Raw genomic sequence first — 16,235 nt, 5'->3', positions numbered from 1 at the left:
TATACTCTAAACTCTTGGGCTGCTTGTAATGGCCTAGGAAAGAGTTTGTGCAATTGTAGCAGAAAGCTGGATGGGGAAAAGGGCTACCTGGTGTATGGAAGCTTTCAGAAAGGCAACACCACCTTATAGAACATGAACAAGGGACTGAAAATACGGCTGATATTGTAATGCCTTTATACAAACAATTATTGTGCAAACATACTTGGAGTGCAACGTATAGATCTGGTTGGGCCACCTCTCACAAGATACAGTATTGCTGGGAAGAGTGCAGAAAAGGAGATATCTGCCATGTGTCCTCCAGTGTAGGGACAATAAAGCTGTCCGTGGCTACCATTCATGAATGCTATATGCTATGTCTGCTATTAGAATCATAGAGTTGGAAGGGGGCCAGGGCAGCCAGGCCTGGTTGAAATCTGGGTGTGTCCATCCTGGATCTAAAAGAAATGAAACAAACCTGGCATGACTCTGCATGTGTATAAAGATACATGGATGGAACAATCCTATCAACATTTACTCTGAAGCAAGCCCCACTGTGTTCGGACCACACTAACAAATGAATGAGCCTGGATCCCTGATGAGAACTTATCTATTTCGCAGAAGCTTTGCCCATGCCTGTGATGGTTATTCTTTTTTATTGGAGTGGCATAACGATTTGCTAGCAAGGTGTTTGTAGGAAGCGCGGGGAAAGCTTCCCTTTGCCTGTTAAATAACAAATCTTGTCTTTTAAGCCATGAATAATGTTCCACCGCATGTGCTTGTGAGGGAGGATGGGAGGAAAAGAGAAATGTAGAATTACTTTGTGGTTTAGCCTCCTGCTTTCTTCTCCAGTGTCTGTAATTGAGTGTGTGATACAAGATCTTCTGAGAGAGTTATATGTAATGTGACTGAATGGCCAGAATCTAATGAAAGCTACCAGAGAAGAGAAAAGTTAATATATGACTTCTCATCAGCTTCCCTGAAGCCTGAACGGTGGGTGACTCTCTGTTTGCCTTCTTCAATTATTATAGTCACAGCCAAAATAAACAATCTTATCCTACAAGGCTACTTCCTACTTCTTCACAGAGAAGAAAACTTTGAAAAAGGCTGAATCAAGTGACACTACCCATTTCGTGTATTAAACAAAAAACAGTTATGTTGCCAGCATGGTATGAATATAGCAGGACGTTTTGCTTAAAAAGAAAAAAAATCCTGACATAATATAAAACGTAGAAAACTAAATACCTAGTGGTGTTTTTTTAGTGGTGTGGCCTTTTCTAATTCTAGTTTTCTTCAAGAAGGATGGGTATTCATTTGCCTATCAAAATATCTGCATTTATTTTTGACCAACATCCATAGATTTTCAGGAGGATATTGCAAGCTGCTCCAAGACCAACAGATACTGCTCATAAACTCACATGGAGAATTCTCCCACTCCATTAGCGGGAGCCAGTGCGGTATTGTGGTTAAGAGTGCTGGATTGGGACTCAGGAGATCCAAGTTCTAGTTCCCATTCAGGTGAAGCCAGCTGGGTAACTTCAGTCCAGTCACTGACTCTCAGCCTAACATGCCTCATGGGATTCTTGGCAGGATAATACGGAGAACCTTGAAAACTGACTTAGATTCCATGGAAAAGCAGAAAAGTGAGATATAAATGTAACACAGCCAATATCATGATCTTCCAGAGGGGATCTCCAAGAACCCAGTATAATCTGCAAACCTTTCCTCTACACCATATCCTTTAAGATTCATTTGCCAATGCTATTCATCTTAGATTGGATACATATGGTAAATCATGTACAGTGAATTCATTATCTACAACATTCAGAACCAGTTGGTAAATAGTAAGTAAAGGTTGGAAAGTATCATTGCCCAAAATGCCTCATTAAAGGTCTGACCTTACACGCAGGACATGGGTTATTCTGCCTGAACTGAGCAACCTTCCCGCCACTGGGGCAAACCTTCTCCCCCATTTCCTTCTGCTTTGAGTAAGTAGTCATCGAGGGTGAAAGGATCTCACTGATGTTGGTAGAGACACAAGAGACAAGTTTCTGAGTACCCACCTGAAATCCTCAGACACATGCTGAGCATCTAATCTTGTGTACTTTTTGAGCTTGCACAATGACCAGTGTGGAACAAGAAGAGCAAGGAAAGGCAGAGTTGGAGCAAGAACAACCACAAAAGTGCGACGTCTTGATAAAATCCAGACAGCTTCCTTTTGGGAAGAGGTAATAATTCAGACAAATCTTGTGAAGGAAAGGTGTTTAATGTACAAAGATGCACATGTTCTTTTGCATTACTTACCCATCTCTTGAAATTTAACACAAAGTCAATGTAAATGGATTTTCCATGCCCTTTGGACAACTAAAAGTCTAATATAAAAACACTGGATAAATAAGCTGCCCTCTGCAGTAGTAGGGAATGTAATGAAAGTTTCAATGTTTCAATGGGTGGCCTTTCAGTGTAATTTTCAAATGGATAAATATATTGAAATTAGGGGTGCTTTGTTAAAGTCTATGCATTACTGTTTTTAATAATGAGGGTATGTTCTGTTCTAACAGTAGTGATATGGATTTTTCACATTTTTTGAAACATTGAATATTTCAGTTTTTTATTCAGTTGTATTTAGTTTTGTTGACTTTCTCTCTTTTTAATATGTTTGGAATATGTTCAGTATGTTTCCCCTCCCCTCCCGTCTTCTCTCCTTTCTTTTCTGGTCTTCCTTTTCTTCCCTATGGCAAATGCAAATGAAAATGGGCAAAAAAGGTCTGTAGCTACTAGGAGCAGGAAGACAGTTTCCACATACAGTAAAACCTTGGATTGCGAGTAACTTGGTCTGCGAGTGTTTTGCAAGACAAGCAAAAACTTTTCTAAACTTTTCTGCAGGAGCACTCCCGCAGCTTGGGAGTGCTCCTCGACCCAGAGCTGTCCCTGGAAGCTCAGGTGCTTGCGGTGGCGAGGAGCGCTTTCCTTCAGCTTTGGTTAATCCATCAGCTGTGTCCCTACCTGGGGGACAATTGCCTAGCGACAGTGACACATGCATTGGTTACTTCCCAATTGGATTTCTGTAACGCGCTCTACGTGGGGCTGCCCTTGAAGACGGTCTGGATACTTCAGATGGTGCAAAACAGAGCTGCCAGGTTGCTGATGGGGACTGGGCGTTGTTCTCACATAACCCCAGTCCTCTGCCAGCTTCACTGGCTTCCCATTGAAGTCCGGGCTCAATTCAAGGTGCTGGTTATCACCTATAAAGCCCTTAGCGACTTGGGACCTGAATACCTAAAGGAACTCCTTCTTCCATATTTGCCCTCCCACCCCTTGAGATCGGCAGCAGAGGCCCTCCTCCGGGAACCCTCCGTGAAAGACACTAGGAGGCAAAGTACCCGGAGGAGGGCCTTCTCTGCGGTGGCGCCCTGTCTATGGAATGCACTCCACAGAGAGGTTCGCCTGGTGCTTTAGTTATTTGTTTTTTGGCAACAGGCTAAGACCTTTTTATTTAAACAATATTTTAATAACTTTTAATATCATCTATAGGTTTTAAGATGCAGCCAGGGTGAATCTGGATTTTATTTGTATTATGTTTGTTTATTTTATGTAAGCCGTCCCGAGGCTATGCGATGGGATGGCATACAAAAATTCTAAATAAATAAATTTTAACTTGATAAACGAGCAATGTCTTGCAGTATGAGTATTATGCGTGCTTTGCCTGCCGAGCATCACGTCACAACTGAACACAGTTGTGTTCTTCTCTTTCTTGCTGTGGGTGTGAGTACAGCATCATCCCTCCTCCCGAGCATGCCCACGATCGCCCCCGTCTTCCCCCGCAGTGCACCCGCTTCAAATTTTTGTGATTTAAAAAAAAAGTTACAGAACAGATTCACCTTATTTCCATTGAAACTTATAGGGAAATTCGCTTTGATATACAACTGCTTTGGATTACAAGCATGTTTCCGGAAAGAATTATGCTCGCAATCTGAGGTTTTATTGTATTTCTGAATTCAAAAGATTACATAGGAGTGGACATGTCAGCCCTAACCCTGTCTCACTCTCTTCCCTTGATTTGCAAAGATTTATTTGCTAGTCAAGCTGACCTTCTGCAGCTACCTCCACAGCGGGTTATGGGCCTGGGACAGCCCCCGAGACCTAAGTTCAAGATCAGCTGCAGCCCTCAGGTCCTGACACTGAGGTTCTTTTTCAGGTGGCTTCTTAGGCATGAACTTCAAGACAACACATTTTACCCAACGTTATTTGATATCTCATATATTTGGGAGAGAAATGCCATTGCCTTCTAATTTTTCTTCCCATCCCAACTACAATGAACACAGAACTTCTTTATTTGGAAGACCCTGCTGATTTCACCATCCGTTTCTGCCAACAATGTCTTTTTTTAACTTAAAAAAGTCATTTTATTGTTCATTCTTCTCTAATCTGATGCATATATATCCCAGCAGGATTCAAGGAATAGCTGATTAATTTTTTTACACACTTTCCATATAATTAAAATTGATTTTCAAATATTTTCCAGCTATTATATTGTCTGTTTCCATAGCCTTAAGTACCCCATGTTATCTCTTTGATAGTATTTTCTCTTCTAGTCTTTGTAAGAATAATTTTAGCTTCATGCTTTGAAAAAAGATTTAATTCAGTTTTTGTCCCAAGTTTGTGTGTGCGCGCGCATGTTTTATCCACTGGGATATCTTCAAACGTACATTATTTTTCCTTAATCTAACTTGTCAATTCTTATTCTCTCAATATTTCTGCTTCTCTTATCATTAAAAAAGCTATTATTTTCTCCATTAAGTGTGCATCCTGAAAAGCCTTGGCTTGTTTCAATTGAATAAATGCAAATAGTTGGCCATTTATTTCCCTGATAATAAACATCAAGACTCCAGAACTGATGCATTTAATGCTGTAATATTAGGCCTGCTTTACTTGAAGAATGATTTATTTGCGCCTGACTAGGAAGTATGTGCATTTTCTTCCCCTCCTACAAGTCTGTAGAAATGGGAAAGTGACAGGTGGTGTGGTCCACAATGCACTAAGCATTTTTACCAAAACAGATCATTAGCAAGGAGTCATAATTAGCCTAAGACTGGGAGAACCAGTTTCAAATACCCACTCAGTCATGAAGCTCATTCGGTGCTCATGAGCTAGCCATTCTCTTTCAGTCTTATCCAGGGATTGCAGAATCAACAAAGCTCAAACCCAACACGTTCCTTCAAATTCTAGCTCAGAGCTGTTCCCAGTTATAAACTCATGTTGTCTGAATGGGAAACACGTGCATTTGGATGTGCATTTTTTTGAAAAAGTGCACATCCAAAGGCACACTTTTCTCTCACTGACTACTTCATAAAGTGCTCTTCCTTATTTTCTTTCTCTCAAATTGCATGCTTTTAAAAGATTCCTTTTTTCTTTTTTCTTGCATGCTCAGGAACATGCAAGCTTCACTTAAAAACATGCATGTTAGTGTTCAGAGAGTATGCATGGGGCAAATGCAGAACAAAAGTAAATCAAAATGGAAAACTCTAGCATCCCTTTGATGATAGAGGAAGAGATTTTTAGGGTGTGATCCAGCTAGGTTGAGTAGGAACCTTCAGCTTCAGAGCACCACAGTCATCCAGAGCAGAAGGCCCAATGAAGACGTCCTTCAGGCCCCTGCCCTGCCAGAAAATGGTTGTTTCCTACTGTCTACATGTAGCAATGGCATGTAAGAGGGATGGAGAAATGGCCTCCATATATGTCATATCCTGGCCATCTTCATCCCGTCTTCTCTGCATCCTCCAAAACCTGCCCTGAGGTCAATTTCCCACCCTCAGAGAGCAGCCAAGACTGGATCACTGGATCAATGCACTTCATGTAGAACTGCCCTGAAGGCTTCTCCAGAAGCTGGAGTTAGTGCAAAATGCAGCAGCTCAGCTATTTATTTATTTATTATGTTTATATCCCACCTTTTTTTCCTTTTCCTTTTCCCCATTTTTTTCTTTTTTTCTTTGACTTTAATCTGGAGAATTTTGTGACTTTTGGAACTGTCTTATCCAAAACTGAAGTAAAATACTGGTACAAATTTCATGTATGCTCAGAAAGGGAAAGCCATCTTATTTATTTATGTATTTATTATATTTACACCCTGCCTGTTTTCTTTTCAAGGAACTCAAAGTGCTTTTCACAGTTCTTCTCTTCCTCTCCATGTTATCCTTATAACAACAACCCAGTGAGGTAGGTTGGGTTGAGAGGCTGTGACTGGCCCAAAGTCACCCAGTGGAGCCAGATTGTCTGAATTCCAGTCCCACGCTCTTAATCACCACACCACACTGGTGTCAGATCCTGCCTTTTTTCAGTGCAACCCCTTTGCTGAATGAACTGGTTTTGCTACCAAGCCAGGTTTTAGGGTATCACACTTGTGTGCAAAACTTTGAACCTCCTTGGGAACAGGTTGCCTGAGATAATGCCTGCTCCTTTATCAACCTGCCAGGGTCATTGGAAGACCTTCTTCTGCTGGTTCCACATGGGCCCATGACCCAAGTAGAGTCCACTAGGAAAAGAGTCCATCAAGAAGCTGAAAATTATCTGCTCAGACAAATTAGACTCTGACACTTCCACAACGCACCCTAAGCATCCTTAGGGTTGGGTGCTCTACCATTATCAGGGTGAAATGGCACCTCTCATTGGTGCAATTTCCCGTTAGCTATTTTGAGTAGCCTTATAAATTTGATCAAAGCCCTGCAGCTGCCATTGGGATTAGCTGCTATGAACGGAAAAGTCTTGGCTCTGTGATGCATCAGCCCAATGTGTTCTTCCCAAGTGGACTTGAAAAACAGCAACATTGTCTTCCATACATCACAGTGATGCTCATACGTGAGTAGCCAGTTGATTACAGCCTTTGCAATCATTCAGTTTCAAGAAGCTGATTACAAATCAGAACAACTGGAAAGCATTTTATGACTTAAAAAATAAAAGCTGAAATAATTACATTTACATTTTTCCCAAGTAACACTGTACTCCCTTTTTCACTCTCTTTTTTTTCCAGTCTTGATTTCCAAAAAAGAAAAGAAAAGAAACTGTCCTTTGTTTTCTTTCTAGGGGGACATAGACTAAAATCTATTTGAATTTATTTATTTCTGACATGTTTAGAGTACCTCCAAAATTTATTTCCTGGAGTAGTGTACAAATTAAAAAAACCATAAATATATAAAATTAGTACATTATATTACATTAATAATAAAACCTTCAGTAGCACACAATAGAACTAGAAAGAAAGCCAGCAATAGGGATTGAAACATTGCAAAGATGTATAAAAGTTTAAGGCTGATAATTATCATTGGAGGAGGAGAAGGAGGAGGAGGAGAGCCACCAGGTGCCAGAAAGACCTCAGTTGTATTCACTAGGTGAGCCTTGCTGGGAAAGATATTCCATAGACGGTGTGCTATTTTTCTTGTCTGGAAGACCTCAGATTATTTCTAGTTAGCTTAATACAGAAAAATGTGATTGTGTGTTTGCATATGTGGAAAAGCTGGCCTTATTTTGAGCAGTTCTAAGAGGTACATTTGAACTTTTAATGTGTCATTGTACAGTTTTTTTAATTAGATCATTTGATTAAAAGTTGTGTATGCTGATCTGGCTTGCTTTATGGAGGAGAGTCGATTGATAACTTTATAAAGATATAAATAAGGTACTTCCCAGGACCAGGAGTATGCTAAGGTAACATATTTCAGCCGGCTTTAGTAAGATAACATATGAATATTGCTTTGCTATACACATAAATGGGTTTATTTCAGAACTAGAAACCAGCACAAGTTGGCAACACTCTGCTCCTGGTCTTGAGCCCTTATGGTTCTCAGTCTTCCAAGGAAACTGCGTGGGGATGTGGGAAGGGAGATGCAAAGTGATAAAGGGAAGTAGAAACGACAGATGCAGAGAGAGGACAAGAGAGAGAAGGATGGGTGGTACATGCAAGACAGATGGGTGATGCACTTGCATGACAGAGAGAGATCGATGGGGCATGTGCCGAAGGATGTGTCATGTGAGTGACATCAAGAACATTAAATAGACATAGTAGGAAGGGCTGGAGGAGAGAAAGAGACACGTTTATATTTCACTACAAGAAACAAATTGTTTACTGAAGGGACATTGGCCAGATCCAGAAAAATAGTATCTTATAGTTTTGCTAGAGTACTAGGAAACATTGTATTCCATGTAAGTTTCAGCCTATGACACTGGGAAAATTCAACGTGAAGCGCACTGATATGCCACAAAGCTCTGAAAGGTAATTGTATGTGTGGTGATATCATAATAATAATGGCTGGCATGGAGACCCATGAGAAAAGCCAAAAGGCCAGCTTGCAAAATCCACTGACACTCCAGGAAGTCACACTCTGACTCTTACCTTCATGCCACTCCAATTGAGAATCACATTTTTCTGGCAGTTAGTATGGTTGCTGTTTCCAAAAATATATCACCGAAGCAGACAACTTGCATCTTGGGAGTATTTACTCTACCCAATGCTTATTTGAGAAGGGAATTGAATGCAGATGCTCCACAGCTTTAGGTCATTGGAATACTCGTGCTTCCAGTCCTGAGAGTAGCAAAGTATTTCTTCATAAAGCTGGTTACTTGTGGTAGCAGGAATCAAAGGGCCCATTCTGGTGACTGGTTGCGTTTTCCCATGGTACCAAAAGCCTTCCTATTAGATGACAGCCACTATTCTATTAGGAACTGTGGGTGGTGCAGTGGTTTAAACTGCTGAGCTGCTGGGCTGGTTGATCGAAAGGTTGGCAGTTCGAATCTGCAGACAGGGTGAGTTCCTGTTGCTTTGCCCCAGCCCCTGCCAAGCTTGCAGTTCGAAAGTATACAAATGCAAGTAAAAAGGCAGGGCTTTTTTTGTAATAAAACGCACCGGAACGGCGCTCCAGCATCTTTTTTTGACGGATTTTTCCATGTGATTGTGAATCGCCCTGTCGGGCATAGCAGGTTGGCAGCAAAAAGCATTAAAATAGTGCCTGCGGGCTACGTGTGTGCCCGCACTGCTTCTGAGGGCGTTGCTCGGCTTGGGACGCTGCTCAGTTTGGGATCAGTCGTGTGGTCGCGCGCTGAGTGCTTACTGCTGGCGGCGACCATTATGTTTATGTGTGTGTAGAGTGACTGGCTTTGTGCAAAAGGTAAATAAGTTCTTTATTTCAAAAAAAGTTGGTGAATTGAAAATCTTTTTTAATGTAAAAGTGTGATGCCAAGAGGTGAGTTCGGCACCTTTTTTTTTTTACAAAAAGAGCACTGTAAAAAGGTACCTCTTCAGTGGGAAGGTAACAGCATTCCATGCACCTCGTTGTTTAGTCATGCTGGCCACACGACCACGGAGACTGTCTGTGGACAAATGCTGGCTCCCTCGGCTAGGTAACGGAGATGAGCACTGCCCCCTAGATTCAGTCATGGCTGGACTTTAATGTCGTGGGAAACCTTCACCTTTACCTTTTTACTAAAAAGCCCGGGCCCAATTCAAGGTGTTGATTATGACCTACAAAGCCCTAAACGGCTTGGGTCCTGGCTACCTGAACGAGCGCTTACGTCCGTATATGCCCGACCGCCCTTTGAGATCTGCAGGAGAGTCCCTTCTCCGGGAACCCTCCATGAAAGAAATTAGGAGAGTAAGTACCCGGAGGAGGGCTTTCTCTGCGGTGGCGCCCAACCTATGGAATTCACTCCCCAAAGAGGTCCGCCTAGCACCGTCGTTACTGGTTTTTCGGCGCCAGGTAAAGACCTTTTTATTTAAACATCATTTCAATTGTTAAAACATATGATCTGGCCTGGGCAACTTCTTCTTCCTTCTCTTTCTCATCCTATATTTTTATTTTATACTGATAATTTTAATTTTGTATTTGTAAAGCAATGTATTTTTTGTATTTTTATATTTAATGGTAATTTATTATGTTCTATTGTATTTCAATGTATTTTATCATGTTGTAAGCCACCCCGAGGTTTCGGCAAGGGGCGGCATAGAAATGTTATAATAATAATAATAATAATAATAATAATAATAATAATAATACTATTCTATATTACATGAGTATGTTGATCAGCAATGACAGCCTGGGACTAGCGAATGGACTCAGATCTTTTAAAGTCATTGTTTCTCTTCCTCTTTATGTAAGTGACACAACTCCCCTTCATTATCCAATTAATACTTGCACATAGACATGTGCAAGTACAGACACTTCTTGGCTGAGTTCAGACAACACCATAACACTCAGGCGTTGTGACTGGGTTGCTATTGAAGCATGGGTGGTTGTTGAAGCCTGTGCTATTCTGTTGCTCATCACCAACAACCCATGAAGAGAATGGTGGCTATTTACCATCTTTTTAATTTAAATCTCAGCAGGGTTCAGACAATACAATAACCTATTTTTCTACAACAAACCATGGTTCAACCACAATAGACACTAAATTTATTCAACCCCTATCATGCTGTCTGAACCCAGTCCTTCTGTTTTATTTGTTCAGTATTATTTACATCATCATCATCATCATCATCTATACCCTGTCTTTTTCCTTTTGGGAAACTGAAGGTGTCTCCACCTCCTCTCAGTCTCATCCTCACAATACCAGGCCTGTGGGTAGGCTGGATTGAGAGTCTATGACTGGCCCAAAGGTACTCACTGAGCTCCACTACCAAGTGAGGACAAGATCCCAGAGTCCCATTGTCTCCTGAACTCCAGTCCTGCACACTTAACCACAACACCACACTGCCTCTTGTTAAAAGAGGTGAGCTGCAAATACACAACCTTCTCTCACGTAAGTAATAGTGCTTGTTGGACTTGGTTTATGATAACTGCTAGGATGTTACATAAGTACATCAATCAGCTATTGCAGTACACAGTACTGGATATGAATTGCGGGGGTGGGGGTGGGAAGTACAGTGTATTCATGGGTGCATAGGTCGTTCAAGAGGCTCTTGAGTGTTCATCTGGAAAGTACTTTCTAAGAGTGGGTGGGCAGAAAAGGAGGGCAGCCCCCCCATAATGTACCATCGAAGCCCTTGACCCATCCATTCTCCATCTTCTCTCCTGCTCTAGCTTGCTCTGTTAAAAGGATGGGGTGAGAAGATGAAAGGGAAGCTGTTACTCAGGTTCACAGTATTCCAGTAGGTGCAAGCTATCAAAGAGAGGGAAGAAAGTGTATTTTGTACAGAAATGGAGAACTTGGGGTGGGGAGATCCTAATGCAAGCTCTGGAAACAAAATGAGCTGTAAAGAACCAGAACTGTCCTCTATTTGTGGATTCGGTTTGGGATTTTGTTTTGGGGCTTGTTGGCTTTTTTGAACATGATGGAATTAAAACTTTTTAGGTATGAATATAGGGTATTTTTAGCCACAGGGTCAAAACATTGGTTAATTATAGAAGAATAGGTGTCTGCTCAAGAAGAAGAGGTTAAAATTTTCAAAGCAGTTTGAACAGGAAGAATTTTGGAAATTAAGGTTGGAAAAAGTGAACAAGTAACTTAGGGTGGATGTGAAACTTCAGTGTCTTTCTAATGCAGAATTAACCCAATTTGCACTTCCCGGCCCAAATGAACCTTGTGAATTTCTAAGTGCTCCCTTTGAATGGAGAAGTACAGAGCAACTGAGAATCCTACTGATTCAAAACAAGACAATGATGGCACAAATTAAATGATGGGCAATTTAAATCCAAGAAAAAGGGAGAAAGAATTAGAGCTATGATTAGGGATGGGAGAATTATCTAAGTTTGATATTATTCTGAGTTTCTGAGTTCTGTCTCAAAGCTTGGTCTGCTTCTGTTTCTGATTGTGAACTGTTATTGTTGCTATTCAAATGGGAAAAGTACAGATTTGAACATGCATCTTTGAAGTATGGATGTAAATATTCCTACCACCTTTCTCCCATTGATTAAATTGCAAAAATGCACATTTCCTCCAAATGCACATTTTTAAAATGCAAATTTTTCTGCTGTCTGCATTTTTTGAACCAACATCACAAGCTTGGAAATGTTTTGATTGAAAAATATAGCAGATGACAATGGGGAAGGGGCAAATTCCAGAAAAAAAGGGAAAAATAACCTTCACTTATATCCATAACTGTGGGATACATGGAGCTGTGGGACCAAAGGAAGCAACAGGAAGCTTGGCTTTGATCAAGCCTCATTGTCTTTGAAATTTAAGACTGCAGGGCCTGTATTGTAGCACACAGAGACACAGGCTCTTCAGAGGAGGAGGAGAGGCCCTGGGAAATGGGGCCATCACAATGGAAGAGGTGTGGATGCTTATCTCAAGGCCGCCCTCTCCAGGTATTCAGGTAGACCCTGAAAACAGCAAGAGTCTGCAACTGCCAGGAGGGAGCGTGGGGCAGGGGACCCAGGAGCCAGAGGGGCCTGGTATGGTCCTCAGCCCCATGAAGTGGCTTGGGAGAGAAGGGCTAGCCAACTAGAGAAGCAAAGTACAGTTAAGAGGCTGGCCCACCTCCAGAAGAGGCCTCCCAGAGGGGTGAGGTCCAGGGTTACTCAAAAGGAGAGTTCTTCGAATTAGTTTCTGGTTTGGGTTCAACAAACCACTCTGTGCATGCCCAGAGACTCTTTCTTTTCTGGTGACGCTTTACTGGAGGTACAGTGGAGATGAAGAGCTTTTGCAAAGAACGGCCTGTTGTTTTGAAGGTGTAAAGGGGGAGACTATTTCATAACAGTAGGAGCGTCAGGTGAGTGGAGAATTCCAATCCTTAGTTCACGGTAACATCCATTTTACTTCTATATAGGCCAACTTCCACTAAAATGGGAGGCTGAGTGAATCCTGGAATGAATGCAGACACGACAGCAGGAGGGCCACTGGGCATTACAGCAAGTGGTGTTGCCGTGAGAAAAATTTAGACTCTGGACTGAATGGTCCTGCAGGGTTTTATAACACTTACTTCAATAGCTGTGGTGGTTCTGTTGGATGAGGCCCGTGTGCCCCAAGTCTTGCCATTACGGCCCCCCTTGACAGTTAGACAAGGAAGACGGAATGTAAAACAAGCCAGCCAAAGGAACTGCAGCCGTGAAAATATTCCAGATGGAAGGGAGGCCAGGTGCAATGGAACAAAGGACTGCTTAATAGTCCTGTAGAAGGTCTATATTTTCCCAGTCCTTGCTGTAAAGCAAATTAGCCAACATGATTAGTTAGGAAATGCAGGAATGAGGTGGGTGGTGGCAAAACAAAAGCACCTGATGGATATAGCAGAGGCTATATTTTCAGAATGTTTTCAGGGGAGTTGAAAAAAGTGCTTCTCTTTTAAAAAGAGAATTGTCACAGCTTAGCCCTTTGTGGGAGACTTGCCACTGGTCTTGGAAAGGTCTGCTCCATAGTGTTATTTGTTTATTTCTTATCATTTTTGTTAAGGAAGGGATGTGGCTAAAAATTTGACAAGGAATGCTAAATGGACTAATCTGAAGTGGGAAAGTGGGCTATAACACCATTGCTAATGGTAACGGCAAGATTTGTTTTCATGCTTCTATGAAAGGAAAGGATTTGGCAACCTTTCCTGAACATACCTCTGTGCTACAAGTCCTGCCAATGGTGAGCTCTACCTGTGGAAATGTGTTGAGAATTTCTGCTTCCACTGGAGAAACTTGGTGAAATGTCCACTACCCTGATTTTTCTCCCCACAGATATGTGGACATTTTCAAGAGGCAATTTCTGCATGACTCCAATCACCATTATGCAGAAGCAGAAATCACTCTTCTAGAATATTCCATCAAGGAGCACATGACCTCACTCAGTGAAACCTGATTTTTCAAATGACTTCCAGTCATGCCAGCTAGTACTCACATTGCTTCCAGTGTCAGAGGCACTGAGTACCAATTACCAAACTCCTCAGTACCAGTTACTGAATGGTTTGAATGGGAGAATGCTGATGTCTCGCTTCCCACTCTGGCATCTGGATGGTCACTATGGGAAAAGAATGCTAAGCTGGACAGGCCTTAAGTGTCAACCAGAATGCTCTAATTGTTTGTTTGTTCTGATGAAACTACTCACATGGTGAAACCCAGTACAGCAGGACTACCATATCTGCTGGCTCATTTGCAGTTAACCGCAGTTGACCTCGGCCAAAGGAGAAGTCGCAAAGTGCCATAAAGTGCCAAAGAGAGGTGGTGAAATGCTTCCCGTAAGTGAAAATTCTTGCTTTAATAGGGAAAGACAAGAATCGTATGCTGAAGTAAGAATGAATGAAATTGTGGGGAAGAATCTATTATGTGTATAGCATATATAATATAGTGTTCGCTATTATCCATGGTTTTGGGCATCTGCTGGGAGGCTTGGTACTGATCAACATGGACATGGGGATTCTGCTGTACTTGGCCCTTTGCCTTTGCCTTGCTTGAAGCCATTAGGGGTCTCCTGCTGGTGTTTAGCAATTAAAGAGCTTGAGGTCATCTGATGCTCCTTCTTCTCTCTCTTCTTTGCTGGAAGAGAGGGCGGAAGTATGTCAAGGGTATATTTTCCAGAGGGGATTCTCTCAAGTGTTGGGAACTGGTTGCACCTTGGGATATATGCAGATTCAGCAGAGGGAGGCAGTAAACAGCAGATTTGGTTAGGACCTGGATCTGTTTGAATCCACACTGAGGAGCTTACTACAAAGGTATAAAGCAGGGGTCTCAAACTCGCGGCCTGCGGGCCACTTGCCGGGAGGGGCGGGGCACGGGGCAGGGGCCCTGCGGCCTTCAAAGCACCTCCGGGAGCCACGCGGGATGAGCGGCCCACCACCACCGTGGTGGTGGAATACTTGATGCGGCCCAGCCTCACCCAGACTCTACTTCCAGTGGCCCCCAGGTAAGTTGAGTCTGAGACCCCTGGTATAAAGGCTTATTTACTCACAAACAATCCATATGTACTTGCATGAAGGGGAGGTGTTGATATGTTCATGCAGGAGATCTTGGTTCACAAGGAAAGTCCATTGTTGTCAGTTGGTTAGCTTAGAAGAGGAGAGAAGGACCATGGCAAGGAAGAGAAAGACCCCTTTGCCTTCCCAGATGAGGTGGGAGAAGAAAAAGGACAGGAAAGATGCAGCTCAGTCTCATTTTGTCTGCAGTAGGAACCCTCTTCCTCCCATTCTAGTTAGTGTTAATGCAGGTAATGTCACGGGTGCAGAACATCAAGCAATGTCCTCTAAGACCCTCCATTGCATGGGCCTTGTTTTGCTTTTCCAAGCACACTATGCAGAGAGAGAAGAGGCTTAACTCTGACTCCTTTGAGGTGAGTGCTGGTAGTTACATTACATTCCTCCTGTATGCCACAGCAACCCCTCTTGCTGATGAAATAGGCCTTCGCCCAAATGCTGCAGAGTCCAATTCTGCAGTGTAACACCCAGCACCTTCACTGGAGAATTCAGATTTCCAGCTCTACTCTTAATCTAAATGACTGATTCTGAAGTATAGTTCCAAAATGAGCAGGTACGTAGAATGCACACGTTCTCCTCCCTCCCTCCCTCCCTTTGTGCAGTTTGATATAAAATAAAAATCCCTTGTGAATCAACCATGACTGTCTTCCACAAGCAACAGGCAAGTCATTAAAATAGTTTGCTTGAAGAGGAATACTTATTCTGGGAGGTGAATTCTAAGATTCAGTGGTTTTCTTGTTCACTTTTATAACTTACGAAAAGATAAGGTTCCAAGTTTCCACAGTAGGGTCTATAAAGGAAAGGATCGATCCCATTTATAATGAGAACATGTGCTGATATAATCAATAGCCATATTTTAGCCCAGAAAATGTTCCCCTTATGAGCAGCAATAACAGTCATGTTCCCAGGAAGTCATCATTCTTTTCGAGGCATTGTGGAGATATGTTGGGATGGGTTCTCTTTTACATGGTGTGTACCATGGTGCTCAAAGTTGGGACATCCACATTGGAGTACAGTTGGGCCCAGGGATAAAAATTGGGAAATAAAAAAAAAAATGGGTGTGTATGGAAGAGGGAGGATCCAAGGGAAAAAAGTACCTGGTAAAAAAGGATTAAAAAAAAAAAAAAAGCTCAATAACACAAAAAGCGAATACTCAAGAGGAAAATTCAGGAGTAGCTTTGCACATGTTCTGCTTGTGGACTGTTCTTAGATTGTGGTTGATTTAAGACATATCCTGTAGTCACAACATAATGCAATCCTCACAAAAGGAGTGAGCTGAAACCTGTAATAGTTCAAATCTCACCTCAGCCACAAATGCAGAGGCAGCCTCAACCAAGCCATTGTTCTTTCAACAACACTTCAATAATATTTTTGCCTTACCTTTTTGTCC

The sequence above is a fragment of the Varanus komodoensis genome, unplaced genomic scaffold (genome assembly GCF_004798865.1).
Source record: "Varanus komodoensis strain SLA01 unplaced genomic scaffold, ASM479886v1 scaffold19, whole genome shotgun sequence".
Classification (NCBI taxonomy): domain Eukaryota; kingdom Metazoa; phylum Chordata; class Lepidosauria; order Squamata; family Varanidae; genus Varanus; species Varanus komodoensis.
The sequence above is the reverse complement of the archived record's forward strand: the minus strand, read 5'-3'. Positions refer to the sequence as shown.